Source organism: Mirounga leonina, unplaced genomic scaffold, assembly GCF_011800145.1.
Source record: "Mirounga leonina isolate KUSES-001 unplaced genomic scaffold, KU_Mleo_1.0 Mir_115, whole genome shotgun sequence".
NCBI classification, from domain to species: Eukaryota; Metazoa; Chordata; class Mammalia; order Carnivora; family Phocidae; genus Mirounga; species Mirounga leonina.
In genome coordinates, this window is record NW_023270268.1 from 86,466,033 (window position 1) to 86,482,151 (window position 16,119).

At 41.3% G+C, this 16,119-nt stretch overlaps 1 protein-coding gene across 2 annotated transcripts in view; it reads left to right on the top strand.

Moving 5' to 3' along the window:
- The first annotated feature begins 273 nt into the window (after nucleotides 1-273).
- Nucleotides 274-16,119, top strand: part of ZNF148 (zinc finger protein 148) — a 119,912-nt gene continuing 104,066 nt past the window's right edge. Inside the window, exon 1 of one of the 2 annotated variants that reach the window (XM_034999979.1) lies at nucleotides 274-450. The gene's annotated coding sequence lies outside the window, so the exon portion shown is untranslated. Of the gene's footprint in view, nucleotides 451-12,177; nucleotides 12,195-16,119 lie in introns of those variants that run through there. The other variant, XM_034999980.1, reaches the window with a different exon arrangement.

Here is a 16,119-nt window from a genome sequence, read left to right on the forward strand (position 1 = left end):
ATTGCTTTCCCCCAGGCCCGGCCCGGGGGATCAGCGGCTCGGGGCCAGCTTCCCCGGCCACGCTGCGCCAGTGACACGCAGGCGCCGGAATCGAAGCCACGCTGGGTCTTCCCAGCCTGGTCCCCGGGCCAGGGAGGGCCGGCGCCGCGGAGCGTTTCCCGTGTGCGAGGCTTCCCACAATGCACCGCGCCGGCTGTGGCGGCGACCGCGGCGGCGCTCTAGCCGCGGCATGTCTGCGTCTCGACTGCTCTGGGAGGAGGAAGAGAAGGAGGAAGAGGAGGAGGAGGAGGGGGAGGAAGAGGAGAAAGGCGCAGGGGTGGGAGCTGTTGCCGAAGCTGCCACAGCAAAAGTTCTCTCCCCTCCCCCCTTCCCCTCCTCTCAAGGCCCCTAGAAAGGTTGGAGCTGCCGCCGCTTGCAGTCGGTGACCGCGCGACTCGGCGCCCGCCCGCGGTAAAGCGCTGGGCCTGGCAGGCCCGGGCCCGGGGGAGGGCGGGGGAGGGGGAGGGGGCGGCGCGCGGGGGGAGCGCGCGGCGGTAACGGCCTGACCCCGGGGGGAGCGAGCCGTGGCGAGGCTGGGGGTGGCCAGGGGAGCGGCCGAGGCCGAGGGAAGCGCAGGAGCTGGCTGGGGAACGGGAGGAAGCAGGGCGCGGATGGTGGGTTGGGGGGTTGAGAAAGGATAATGACGGGGGTGGCGGAGGCGAGAAGGCGGCCTCCGAGGCCTGAGGCGGGTGTCAGAGGTAGGGAAGGAGGTGGGAGGTTTGCAGGGGGAGGCCGGAGGGTGCTGGGTGTGGGTGTGAAAAGGCTAGGGAGACACCAGTTCTCTGTCCGTCGTGCCTGGTGCAGTGCTTTATGCACCGCAGGCCTCAGTCACTGTTGCTGCCAGAGTGTGTTCTTTGGGAGAAGGGAAGGGCAGGGGTTGGAGAAAAGGGAATCCTTGCGGGAAACGTAGGGGGAGTGTGTGCAGGGAGCGGGAGGCCGGAGGGAAAGATGCCGGGTAGGTGGAGGAATGCAGAGGGTGGCTGTGGAGGAGTCTTGAGGAGTCCGGGGGGTGTTCATTGTGCAGATACATTGGGGATTTCGTTATGGAAGGAACTGAAGCGTTTCTAAGGAAAGGAAAGAAGGGATACAAGGAGTTTCCGCGAATAGAAAGGACCGCGTTTGAAGCCAGAGGAAGTGCTGAATACTAGAGACTATGAAGAGAATGCATGATAGAATAGACAGATGTAGTAGAATTAATAAATGTTGGCCCAAGGACTAAAGAGTTATTCCAGATGGGCCAGGATGGCCTAGTTCTGAACCTGTTTGGGCTCTTCTGTAGATGACATCTGGTAAGTGCGGTCCTGTAGTGGTTGGGGTCACTGAGAATTAGACCTTAGTCTGTAGTTTTGGTCTGAGACCTCTTAGACCTGCACCAGCGAATATGAGAATTTCTGAAACAGACGGTAAGAAAATGCCTGGCCTGCAGGGATCCCCTAAGCCATGAGTTTAGATTTTAGCAAATTTGAAGTATTGTCATTTATTAGAGGCCGGGTGAACACTAATGCTGGAATGGAAATTACTTGGCTTGGCGGTTTTCTTCACTACCCAGCTTATCTGGTCCAGGAGAACTGATGCCATATTATTCACCCTGGGTTGCAGTACACAGGGTTATAATTAATGGTGGGGGGAGTCCATGCACGGTGGCCTTTCTTTGGAGGCTCCATTTGGAGCTCAAATTAGTCAGACGGGATTGGTTCCGTAACTCTGGGGCTGGTGGGAGATCTTTTGCTATTCAGGGTTCCTGAATGTATACTCTCACTGAGGCATTGTGGTATTGAAGAAAATGCATCAGCCTGCAAAATGTGGGCCTGCAGAATGGAGGATCTAGAATATCTGTTTTGGTCTTAGGTTGCAAGGAGGTCAGGACTGGTTGTCTTGAGGTCTAGGGGAACCTGAAGAGACTGGATGATTCTAGAGCCAGGTTAGAGGGAATATTAGCATTTCCATATCAGGAAATGAACCAAGGCCTGTTGGATTTGCTGAGCTCCCACCAGACCAGATTTTCAGGAGGGAAATGTAGGCTAGAACCATACTCTTAAGATTTACCTGAAAATTATTCACTTTTTGTTATTAAGAAAGAATATTACAATGTACACATTGTAATATTAATTCAACTGAAGAGAGGGTAGTATAAAAAAATCTTTTTATGGAAGTAGAAGGTGGAGGGATTAATGGGGAAGATGGAAAGAAATTTGGGAGAGGGATGGAAAAACTCATTCATTTGTTTAGCAAATATATCTAAAGGAGGATGAGAATTTAGCATTAGAAATGAGAGGGGCTTTTATTAAAAAATTTTTAGTGGAAATAATCCAGGATTTTTTTTTTTCTTAATTTGGAAAACTTTTTATGTCAGTACACTTAGATTTACTCTTTCTTTTCAAGGGCTTCAGTATATTTCATAGTAGGATGTACGCATTTTTATTATCACAGAATGAGAGAGTCTTTTCTTTCCGCTCACCTGCACTATGTATTGTCACTTAATTTTTGTAGGTTTAATGGACTTAAATATAGTATGTCATTATTTTTCTTCCCTTTGAAATTGTATGAAATAACACATGTACATAATTAAAAAATAAAATTGTCCTGAGGGAGCTTATAACGAAAAGCAGTAGCCCCTGTCTCACCTGTCCATTGCAGTCCCACTTTCCAGAGGCTACTACTTGTAAGCATTAATTTTTGTAGTTCTTGCTTTTCTTCAGGTCTGCAGGTAATATACATGTACTGTTATTTCTTGATTGATTAAAATGACATTATGAAGGAGTCAGAAGACTTCTATGAATGGAAAGGGTTTGTGTCATTGGCGTTATCCCCATTCTCCTCCTTTCAAACCTTTGATAGTTATTATTTTAGCTTTTTTATTAGTTGTCTTTATATCTTTAAATAATATGCTTAAAGAGAAAGCATTTAAAATTAGACTGGAAATAAACTGGGTGAGAAGGTAAACGGAAGTTTAATGGATGGACCTGTAAGAAACACTAGGTTGTGGGAAACAACATCTTTGCAGCATAAGGGTTGCTGGTTAGAGAGAGGAGGAGTTGCTTGGCAATGATAGTTGTTCATCTTGGAAGTAGTTACCAGGTCAGTTGTGCAGTGTTCTTTGACAGTCTTCTGGAGAGTTTTAGAGTGGGGAATCTGGGAATGGATTAAAAGGACCCTTGACTGTTCATACCAGGCTTCTGTGGCAATTCTTATAAGAGTTTTTAGGAAGGAATGAATTGTTGTGGATAATGTGTTTCTTTTTTTGTGGAGGGAAGGAGGGATGGGGAAATGTGATAAAAGGGGGAAGAGGATGAAGGTCAGGGTATGATGGAGGTGGTGATAGATTTGTAGGAGGCTGAAGAAAGGGTAAAGAATTCTGAGGACATTTGGATATAGTTGATGTGAAGGAGATTTAAATTTACAGTGGTGAGACTGAGATTTGTGGCAGTTACAAGGAAATTTGTGTATTTAAGTCACTAATATGGTGGGAATGTGTGGAAAAAAGTAGGGTGCTCATATATTAGGATTGATTCGAAAAATACTGATTTTTGAAATTTGTGTATGAGGTTTAACATCACTGAGCCAGTAGACAGATGGGGAGAATAGAAAGAACTTGCTCCCTTTTTCGGAAGTCTTGTTTAAGTAACCTCACCTCTTGAGAATCTTTACTTTGAATAAGAACAGCGTTCACATGCAGATTATATACTGCTAAATCTTGTATTTGCTTTTGGGAATTATTCTTTGTTTTGCAAAGGGTGGCTAGACTGTAACCTACTCTGGAGCCAAGAGTTTCTTTAATCTCTGGGGAAATTCAAAACAGTTTGATTTTTAAGTGCTTAATAAATACCTGTTGAATGACTGATAGAAAGTAGTGTTCACTGTCAGTGATAATAGTGGGACTGTGTCAAATTGCTGAGTACTGTGGAAGTACTGTAGACAAAAATTGTGTGTGTGTGTGTGTGTGTGTTTGAGAGAGTGAGGGACAAAAGGGGTATCTGGTGAAGCCTTTGGATTTAAGGGAAGAAGACAGAATGGATTAGAATGGGACTGGAACAATCTTGCCAAAATATTGAAGGGGTGGGACCAAAGGTTCTCTTCTAATCTGAGGCTAGTTTAAGCTGAGTATATTATTATTGTTATTATTATTATTATTTTAGAGTTTATTATTTATTTTAGGGGGTGCCGGGGGGAGGGGGGACAGAGGGAGAGGGAGAGAGATAATCTTAAGGAGGCTTCATGTGGGGCTCGATCTCATGACCCTGAGATCATGACCTGAGCCAAAATCAAGAGTTGGACACTTAACTGACTGAGCCACCCAGGCACCTAAATCTGGGTAAATTTTAAATCTGGATCTAGAGTTGGTGGCTGGTTTAATTTGGATTTTCTTACCTAAATGACTGCTTAGAGATTTTTAGCTGTTTTAGGAATCTGTCTGATGTAATTCATTTTTGGCATGATAGTAAAAAAGCGTTAGGTGAAATTTCTTCCCTCAAGGAATTTATAGTATTTATATTTTTTTAGGGGGAAAAAGACAGTTATGAAGTAATTTAGTAACAGTTTAAGATTTCAGAAAGTTGATTTTTTAAAACCAATATCAAAAGTATACCTCCAGATGAGAATTTTTGTATTTTGGTAGTCATTTTCAGTAGTAGCATTCAGAACTTTTTTGGATCACCTTTTTTCTGAATTCCCTTCTGAGCCTCCAGCACATTCTGTACAATTTATCTGTTTATTAAGTACCTATTGTGTACTTTTGGGGGACTGGGCTTGTAAAGGTAGGTTAAACGTGGTCCCTATCTTCAGTGTTCATAATCCCTTCAGAATGGCAGAATTACAAATAGTATTAGGCATAATGTTATTCAGTAGTCTCATTGGTGACAAATCTTTTTAGTTTGAAAGATTTGATTTTTAGAAATGCTGAAGATCCGTCAATAACAAATAAGAGTGAATAAAGAATAGTTTTGGTTTAAATTCAGCTAGTCACAGAAATAGGAATGGTTTTCTTGGTTGACTTATTAACTGATTTTGGAAAACACTCCCCGTGATGAAGTCGGAAATATGTTGAACAGTGATGATAGCTTCACTTGTAGGTAGTCGAACACTAGATAAATGTTGGTTAAGTGCATCAGATGGTTGGGTGGATGCAGTGAATAAATGGATAAGTGGTAGCCTCCCAAGGTAACTATTTTAAAGAGGGCCTCACTGATTTTAACCAACTGAACCACCCAGGCGCCCCTAGGACCTCGCTGATTTTAATATGTAAATAAATTCTGGGTATATTTGTTAACAAACACTTTGATTACTGTGAACAAGGTGGTTTATGATTAAGATCCCAAATGAGTTTTATGGACAGTAAATGCTGTAGGAGTTCAGGGAATGGAGAAATGAATATTGGCTAAGGTTTGGGGAAAGGATTTAAGTGTACCATACTTTAGCTAGATATTTGAAAGGATTCCTTAGGGATCTCAGGAGAGGAACTAAATTGCTCCAAATTTCTCTTGCAGCCCTAGAATGAACCTAGAGTCTGGATCTATTTTTGTCTGAATGCTTTCTGCCTATTTCATTTTAGCTACTCCTACTGGTTTGTTCCTCTTCAAATTCTCCTTTGCTGGGTAGATTTTGAGCTCCTGGAACAACAGGGGGGGGGGTCTGTTTCCATCTATGTCTAGTGTAACTTTTAGTTTTTCCTTTTATGAGCCTGTACCCCACAAATTACTTGGTCTCTGTGAGTGAAGAGCATGAGTCAACTTGGCTCTGCTATCCTGGCATTTTCCTGCGTGCTTTTCTCAAAGCTGCTTTCTGAATTACAGAATAGAATAGTCAGAGAATTGAGGGCATATGCCTAGTAGACACATGCTTGTTGAATAAATGAATGAATGAGAAAGTATCAGATAATTTACAAGCTCTAAATGATCTATATGTTTCTGATTGTTTCAATTTATTTATTCATAACCTGCCTTTTTTCTGCAAAGGATTTATTGGGGCTGACAGAAATATGTATACTATAATATGAATTGAAATAAATGAAGTCTAGTTGAAGAGAAAATGAAAGAAAAATCTGTTTAAAGAATATAAGGTCTATTATTATGAATGCTAGAGAACTAGGAATAAAGTGGAAGATAACCAGATGGAGAAGGAAAGGTGTTATTCCACAGAAAGTATGATTCTGAAAGAAGAAAAAGATTATTGGTATATGGTAGGTTATGTTTAGTGGAAAGCAAGAGAAGATTGAAAGTGTAGAGGATTATTTGAAATGGTTATTTTGGGGAGGAAGATGGTAAGAATTCGAAGGATAATAGTAAACCAAAGTTTAGAATGTAGCAGAAATTATTTATGATGTGGATTTATAACAGTTTTCAGAGAATGATGGGGTGAGTTCTCTTTAGTCAACAGATGATGAACATTTGTTATATGTAAAAGCATTGTTAGATGTAGTTAGGAATCAATCCTTTGGGATTTATATTCTAGTATGAAGCTGGACTTGTGCACAAATAACTACACTATGATAACATATCTTAAGAAAAACGGAATGTTACTGAAGTTAAAAGGTAGGAGAAAACATTTGAGTAGGGGGAAACCTGGGACTACATTTAATGGCATGCAAGTGGCTTTTGAGCTAGTCTTTGAAGGGATGGATAGGATTCTGACTGGTAGAAATTACTGGAAAGAGAGCGTTCCAAGTTGAGGGATTAGCAAAAGCAAAGACTTGGAGGTGAGAAGCCAAGGATATGTGGGGAATAGTGAGTTAGTGTTTAATTTTTTTTTACTGTGATCCACAGTAAGAAATACATGTCACATCTTCAGCTAATATATGCATATTTGAATGTGTGTGTATATGTATAAAACAAGATACACCAATAACCATATCCCTTACCATGTTGGATGCACTCATATGTTTTCCATTCTGTTCTGTTTGGCAAAAAAAAAAAGATGGCTGTCACTCACAAACTGATTTCATGACTAACTAAATAATTGATCACAACTTGTAGTTTGGAACACAAAGAGAGTTCATGAATAGGGCATAATATGATAAAAGGTAGGAAGAGTCAGTGGGGTTGGATAGAAAATGGGTGGCCTTGAAAGCTAAGCTAAGTAGTTTGTGTTTGATATGATGTAGTGTTGTGCTTAGTAAGCAAACAGAAGCTGGGTTTTAGTTTTGGCCCTTCTATTTTACCTGTGCTATGATTATGGAGAGAATTACTTCCTTTCTGAGATTCCATTTTCTCATCAAGAAATTGATAATTATTGGGACTCCTGGGTGGCTCAGTTGGTTAAGCATCTGCTTTTGGCTCAGGTCATCATCCCGGGGTCCGGGGATTGAGTCCCGCTTCGGGCTCCCTGTTCACCAGGGACCCTGCTTCTCCCTGTGCCTGCCACTCCCCCTGCTTGTGCTCTCTCTCTCTGACAAATAAATAAATAAAATCTTAAAAAAAAAAAGAAATTGGTAATTATTATACCTTTTGGCAAGGGTTGAGGCTAGGATTTGAGGATTAAAGTATGTTAACATAGGATGAAAGTATGTTCACATATCATTAATGTATAGCTACTCAACTTTTTTGAGTAGAGAATGGAATAAAAGCCTGTATATTGAATACCTTAATCTGATGATAGCTGTACTGTACAAAGTAGATTGGCGGCAGTGTGTGGTAGAGTAAGATTGGGGGTGCTGACAAACCCAGTTAGGAGACTACTGGAGAAATTTAAGAAGGGCTTGGATTGTTTTGATAGCAGGATTAGAAATGAGGGGGTAGATTGTGATTGGATGGTGAAAGGAGGAAAGGAAATTTAGAGCTGTGGTAAGATTCAAAAGGCAGCAACTGAAATTGGAATACATGTTGGGGTAGTTTAGTGGGGTACATTAGGGTCAGTAGTTGCAGTTTCTTGCATATAGTAGGTCCTCAGTTATTTGAATGATTAAATACGTAAACTGAGGAAGAATTGCAAATGGAGACAGTAAGGGATAGGTTTGAGAAGGAGGGGTGAGATTGAAGGGTGCTTTTGAGGGACTGCAAGCATTTCTTCAGGGAATATTTTTGTATACTTACTGTGCACAATGTTCCATGGTAGGCAGTGTGAAGGATACATGTTTATATATGACACAGTTCATTTTTTTTAGGAGTTTATCCAGGGACAAAAATGTGTACACATCTGTTTATGACAGAAGTACTATGGCAGGTTCGACTTTGTAGAGAAGTTGGTGTGTAGCTTAGGCCTTGAAGGATGAATAGGATTATAGTAGGCAAATGGTGAGCGTTGGTATTCCAAAAAGAGGGAGTATGATATGAATGACAGAGAAGTTCCGGATGTGTTTAGGGGTTGGTGGTCTAGACTAGCTGGAATTTAGGGTTCATATTATGAATGGAGGGAAATAAGGCTGTAGAGGAAACATCTAAAAATCTAGACTAAATGGGTTTTAAAAAATTTATTGAGATATGACTTTATGTACATAAAGTGCTCAAAACTTGTTATAGATCAGTGAATTTTTGTAGGTAGACATTTATGTAACCACCATCCAGTTCAACATTTCTAACATGCCAGAAGGCTCCCTCATTTGTCACTTTCAAGTTGATGTTCCATTCAACAAAAAGTAATTAACCGTGACCCTTGAACAACATGGGTGTGAATCGCACAGATCCACTTACAAGTGGAATTTTTTTGATAATTACTGTGTTTTCTTTCTGATTTTCTTCATAACATTTTCTTTTCTCTAGCTTACTTTATTGTAAGAATGAAGTATATATTACATAAAACGTACAAAATATGTGTTAGTATACAGTTTGCTATCGGTAAGGCTTCTGGTCAACAGTAGGCTATTGGTAAAGTTTTTGGGAGTCGAAAGTTATACCTGGATTTTCTACCACTGCGGGGAGAGGTTGGCTCCGCAACCTCTGCGTTGTTCAAGGGTCAGCTGTACTATTCTGATCTCTAGCACAACAGGGTGGTTTTATGTTTTGAGTTTCTTACTAGTGGAATCATACATCTGTGTCTGGTTTCTTATGCTCAACACATGTCTGTGAGATTCGTCCATGATGCGTATAGCAGTAGTTCATTCTTTTTCATTTCTCTGTGGGATTCCATTATGAACATATCACAGTGTATTTGTTCATTTCACGATTGTTGGGCTGTTGGCAAGTTTCTATTTTTTGGAAGTCTAAGGACTTGACTCAGTATGCAGTGAGGAACCATTGATGAGTTTTGAGTGGGAAAATGAGATAATTTAAGAATACATATGTGGTGGCCTGTTTTTGTTATGTTGTTTTTGCAATGAAGAGAACCTAGGGACTAGGAGACAAGTCAGAAAGCTATGACAAGGGGCGCCTGTGTGGCTCAGTCGTTAAGCGTCTGCCTTCAGCTCAGGTCATGTTCCCAGGGTTGGGATCGAGCACCACATCAGGCTCCTTGCTCGGCGGGAAGCCTTCTTCTCCCTCTCCCACTCCCCCTGCTTGTGTTTCCTCTCTCACTGTGTCTCTCTCTGTCAAATAAATAAATAAAGTCTTAAAAAAAAAAAAAGAAAGAAAGAAAGCTATGACAAAAGTTTGAAGTATTGAGAGCCTAAGTTGCAGTGGTGGTAGTGGGAATAAAAGAAATGAGATACATAGAAGAAAGAATTGAGGGATTTGATGGCAAATGACTTTTGGAAAACTGGAGAAAAAGAAAAGGGAAACTCTGGGGGCTTTTCTTGGGTAACTTGAGAATGGTAGTGCCATTAATAAAAATTACTGGATCAGTTAGCAGAACTGTTTTGCTGGGGAAGAATAATTACTTTGGTTTTAAGACACATGACCAGTGTGTGGGACACCAATGGAAGTAGGCAAAGGGGAATTATTTAGCTAGATTTAGAAATACTGGATTCAGCTGAGGAAGGAGGTCTAATAGAGATTTGGGAATATGTACCTAGAGTTGATAATTGAAGCTACTAATTCTGGATTTGGTAGGGTGGTAATGGCAATGAAATTATTTGGACTGATAATTGAGGTATTAATTGAAGCAATAATTGAAGGATATAGGTAAAAAGAAATCATTATAGATTCTAGTTCCTAAGGAATAAATTAGATTGTAGCAGAGGGGGATGGTTTAAAGATTATTTTTGGGAGCTGAGGGTAGATATCCATATGAGGAATGAAAATGTAGAAGCAATGTTAAGGGATGAAATACCAAAGGGGAGAGAATTAGAGAAAGACAGAAATTGGGAAAATACCCATTATTTGGGCTAGGAAGAGGACCAGTACTTATTGGAGATAGAAGCAGCAACTAGAGAGACCACAGTAGAATCCTGTGGTACAGTGACATAAACCAAAAGAGGTAGTTCAGGTGTCATTACCAAAGAGGGGATAAGGATTGAGGTGGTGGGTCATATGATTTGGTACATAAAATTGTTTTTTGGTCTTCAGGAGAGCAGATCAGAGACCACAGTGCATGGGGGTAAAGGACTGAGTGGATTGGGAGAATATGGAAACATTGAATGTAGGAATTGTATTAAGTTTATTTTAAGAAGGAGGAACAGCTCTTTTTCCAAAACTGGAGGCAAGAAGTAACAGATGGATGAAGATACAGCCTTTTAGAAGCTGTAAAGAGGATTTGATTACAGGTGGAGAAGGTGTGATTTGAAGAAATTTTATGGAAGAGATTGAGGTTTTGATGGGATTAAAGATTTAAATCTGAAAATGACTTGGATTAGTCAACGAGATAGAGAATTGTATTTAGAATAAATCAGTTGTGGAAGACTTCATAGCTTTCTGGTGGTACTTAACACCCAGTGTGTGGGTGTGAAGAAAACAGATGGTGAAGATTGTCATTAGGGAGGTGCATGGTGAATATAATGGGAGGTCATGATATTCTGGAGAGGGCAATATTAAATGGCTGATGGACTGATTTAAATTGCATGGGGAAACTAGGGAAGCCAAAAGGAGGTAAAGAGCAGGTGTAGAACTATAAAGTAGTTGTTAAAAAAAAAAAAAAAAAAAGAGGTCTCTGAAGTTATAATCCTAGTGGTACAGCACTCTAATTGATGACCTATTTTCATTATATATGTGTGGGTGGCTGAAGTGCAGCTGAAGGTTTTAGGAGCTGAGAAAGGTCAGGGTGTAGAAAGTACTTCAACATCCTTGTTGAAGTTACTGAGAATAATGGCTGAATGTGGTACAAAGTAGAATTGAAGTCTTTGGGAAGGAAGGGGGGCGGTATTCTGGAACTTGGTAGATGTTGCAGATGGAATGGTTTAGTGAGTAATGTAGACTGCAAAGAGATTTTTTAGTAATAGGAGTGGCCCTTGGAGCAAGAAGCAGTTGGTCCTTTTAGCAAGCTGAAGGAGTAGGAGAATGGATAGCTAAGTCATGAGAGAAATAGGTTGTCCAGGAAAAGCCAAGCTTGAGATACCATGAAGGGGGGGTAGTCACAACAATCCAGGCAGGAGATGATAGTATCTGACTTATGGTGTGGGGATGGAGATAAACAGATTTGTTGCATTTACCCGTTTTTTAAATTCTTTATAAATTATACTTGCAAAATCCTAGCCATTCATATGCAAGGGAAAAAAAAGATAAGGTGGGGGAGGTATATATTAATATGAAAGGCAAAAGACATAGGGTAGTTTGTTGACAGTAGAACATGAATAAGCTGATAGAAGCTAGTAAAAGGGTAGAACAGAAATGAATGAGGAGGTTGGGGTTGACCTGAATAGGAATAAAGGTAAGAAGAAGAGGAGAGTTAAGTAACTTGTAGCAGAGAAAATATGGGGAAAACATAATGCTGTTTAGGAAATACCTAATGCCAGGAGCCTATTCCTTGTCTGCGCATAAGGACAGTCCTTGCCACCCATGATGTTATAAAAATGGTGCAGTATGCATTAAGTATTTGAAAAAATAGCATGATGATAGAGATACTGAAATCTTTTGACCTCTACATGAGTTCCTCAAAACCACATAAGTGTGTGGTGATAATTTGTATACGTAAAGAAAAAAAAACTGTGTGATAATTTGTATACATAAAGAGGTTCAGGTAAAAAGTGGGAAGAATGGGATGGGTGGTAGGAAGGGGATGTCCTAAGGAATCTAAAATGGCCTCTGTAGTTTTTTCTTTTCTTTTTTATCTATAATGACTTTTATCTCATATATTTCTTAGTGTTCTTAGGAGGCTGGTTGCTGTGTTTTCTCATTTCACTTATTACCTATATAGAGGTAAGTCCCAGATGCACAGTTCTAAATATGCTTTCCTGTCTTGTTTGTAGTTATCATTTATTGAACATGTCTAAAGGAGCTGTATTGCCAATTCCAAAAACAAAATATAGTTAAACTATTTGTTTCATTTTGATTTTTTTTTAAATCTCAGTGCTTGAAACCTTCATCGTTTTCCATTGATGATATTTAAGATCTAGACCAGGCCCTTTATTCTTTGGCTTTGTCTTTGCTCTCAAACTTTTGCTTGTCCAGTTGTGCAGAAGTGTTCATTTTTGTCAGTCTTTGTTGTCTGTCAACTTACCCCTTGTACTATCAAAGGCTTGACTCTCAGTGCTTACCTGACTGTGGTTTTTGAGATTCTCCATCAGTGCCTTGCTGTGGTCCCGGCAGCTGACATTTTAAACCAATACTCGCCCAATGCTGTGTTCTTCAGATCCTTTGTATTTGCATTATATTCCTTACATGATTAACTCATGCTTTCACCCTCTGAAGAAAGAATACTTCCTGATCCTGTTTTTGATGTTATCCATGTAACAGCATATTTAGTGGCAGTGAGAAAAATATGACAAGACACAAAATACATATTATTGGTGTTCCACCCAAGTGCAGCTTTATTCCAGAATCTATCTAGCCCCAGGTCATTCGTCACTTCCCCCCCCTCCCTTCTACATTTAGTCTACATTTAGTCAGTCACGAAATTTAATAATGAAGGACCTGTGGAGACCCAAAGTTTTGAAAAGCCTAAGAGGGACAAGGGAGGTCACTTTGCCCATCTCACATCTTTGCTGTAACCTGCCTGATTTGGTCTAGAGTTGTTTCCAGGACCTGCCTCTGACATAGCATGGCCTATTTGAGTGGGTTGTGTGGGTTAGATGAACCATGGATGTAAAGGAAGCTGTTGGGCATGATTGTAGTGGAAATGGTGAGAGAATGTTTTAATGGTAATTATATTAATTTAACAGATAAGTGACTTCACAAGATAGGGGTTGGATGCCTGAAAATCTTCGTTGGCATCAAGGAGTTTTCCTTTTAAATTTGAGAAGAGCCAATATCCAGGGGATTAGAATGAAATACACAAGTTGATGTTTTGTAGGGTCCTGTATATGTGTGTTTGTCAACATATGCACACCTGCATGTGTAGATATTAATGATAGACTTAATGTGTTAATTTGATTAGGTTCTATAATTAGAGTCTTTAGGGAAATGGTCTTGGTAGTCTTAAGAGTGATTCCAGTGAATTGGTAGAGAATGTTTGGAAAGGTCATTGTCAAATTACTGGGATTATGCTTGGGAAATGGATTTTTTCAGTGACTGTGGTGGCCTTTCTGGAATTGGTTCACAAAATTTGAGGGCAGTTTGAGGCCAATTTGTGTTAAGTTGGAGAGCCTTAGTTTGGAGGGAATGAGGGAACACACAAAATGCAGTTTTAGAAGGTTGTGAGTTGATTTGGTGGGAGTTGCTAACAAATTATAAGTTAATTGTGGAGCGGTTTTGAATAGGTAAGTGGGAGATGTTAATGGAAGGAATTTATAAGGAAGCTTGTTTATACTAGAAAAGTAAATTTCAAGAGTAAAATTGGAGAGATGGTTTAGGGAAGATTACTTTTTGGGGGAAATACAGCTCGTAGGGTAAAAACAGGAAGGTAAGGGAAAACTAAAACGAGTAAGTTAAGGTGTGGAGAATCAGAGTAAGCGGAAGGGTTAAGGAAGAGGTTACTGAAAATTTTTTATCGTGAGGAGTGTAGTGTTGGGTACTACTTTTGATTAGTGGTTCAGTCAGGGGAGGGGGCTCAAGCGTCCCTTGGTTTGTAGGGGTGGGGATAACTCAACGTAAGAGTTGCATTCTTGAGAAGCCGGGGCAGTCGCGAGCGGGGGGCCGGCTCGGACGGCCGCACGGGCGGGCTTTTGCCGGCGCGCCGCTGGGCGGTGGGCGGAGCAGCGGCGCGGGGCTGCGCGGTGGTGGGCCCAGAGCCGCCGCCGCCGCCGTCGCCGCCCCCCGCGAGCGCGGCCGAGCACAGTCGGGCGGGCGTTCGGCGCGGCGCTCCGCGCACCCGGGCCTCTCCGAGGGCGCTCCAGTAAGTGAGCAGGCCGCGCGGGCCGTGCAGTGGCGGCCGGGAGGAGGGGCTTTCCCGAGCGCCCCCAGCGGACCTCCGCACGCGGCTCGCACGGCTTCCTTTTGTTGTGTGTGTACGTGTGTGAGTGTGCGCGCGCGTGCGTGAGTGCGCCCTTGTGCAGGGAGGCGGCGGAGGAGCGCCGAGAAGCCGGGGCTTTGCCTGCTGGGGTGCCTCGGCGGGTGGCGGGGCCTCCCAACAGCCGTCTTCCGGGTCGGGGCCCGCCGCGCAGGCAGGGCCCCTGCTCCCAGCGAGATGGCAAACTTTGTGAGTGGCTTGTCGGCGGCCAACAAGTGTCTGCCTGTCAGCGGGGACTGCCGAATGTTAATTGACAACCCCCCCCTTCCCTCCTAATCCTGCTTTTTTCAAATGTTCTGTTGGACCGGGGTTTATTTACCGTCTTACGGTGTGCCGTAAGGTCAGACGGGTAATTTGGTATACTAGACAAATAGTTTTTTACTTGGTATCAAGAGCAAAAAGTGTACGCCAGGATCCGTATATTGGTTGCGCTAGTAAAACCTGCATGCTTAGTGGTAAGAACTGTCCTAAGGCCTCTCCGTAATTAGGCTATGGGGCGAACTTTTGCTCTCCAGACGTTGTGGAACACTTTTTACGGTGTCAGGAAAGAACTCCTTGTGTACTAGACTAACAGCTAGATGGAGTTAGGAAATGCAGAAGTTAAAGCCCTTCCCAAGAGCTTGAATTAAAAACAGCTTTTTTTTTTTTTTAACATAATGATGATTGTTTAGTTTGCATATAGAGTTTTGCAAAATTGGGCATGGCGTGATTTAAAAAAAGCAATTCTTACTAATTTAAAGGGGCAGTGGTAAAGGCACCACGCAGTTTTGAAATTTCAACTATGTTAAATGTTGCTATAAATAAAATCCTATTCAGATTTTTAGATTTAATATATCTAAAAATACGTTTGCAGTTGTCCTTTGGGTGCAGGAGGAAGTCCTGGGTTTCTCGTGCTTGTTTCTGGGCAGATTTTCAGTATTGTCAGCATGATACGGGTGTAGAACCTTAACCTGAGTGAATAATTTGCTTGAGATTACCAGTCTGTTTTGCAACTGGGAATAGACTCTGGGTCTCTTATTCCCAGTCTGGTGACCTATCCAAGAATAGACTAAGGAAACTGGGTATTTTTCTGTTTGGTGGAAAATATGGCTGAGTTGAGTTTGTAGTGAGTATTAAACAGCCAAAAAGTGAATGTGTGAACGTTTAATTTTCTGTTGCAACATTTAAATGTAGTTTCTCCACATGGTCTTTGGCCTTTCTTTGAATACAAAAGGGACTTTAGGGTATTCCTCAGTATTAACTTTTCATGGCATTTGTAGCACATTTACACTAGATTAAAATAGATGCTTATTGTAATTGTGTTTTTCATGTGGGTATTCTCTGTGGCTAGAGAATAGCAGATAACTTGAGAATGTTTAGCCTTCTCACAAATGCTAGGGAGAATAGGAATTATGTTAACTTCATTAATCTCTGATATAAAAACTTTTGGCTCTTTTTATTGAAAATGCTTAAAGAGGTACAGATGGAATACCTGTGGATTTTCTCCTCAGCTTTCTGTACTGTTATTCTCACTACTATTACTACTTAGCTACATACAACAATATTTGGTTAACATGTGTTTTGGTAGGCCTTTTAGAAAAGAGTACCTTTTCATAGTATATGATTTGCAGTTGAACTTTTTTGTTCATTTCTTAACCTTTCTTATGCCTTTCCTCCTATCACAAAAACAAAAACAGTTTCTTCCTCCTTCCCATCTCCAAAGAACCTGGACATTTTTATTTTAATACAGTAGTTCAC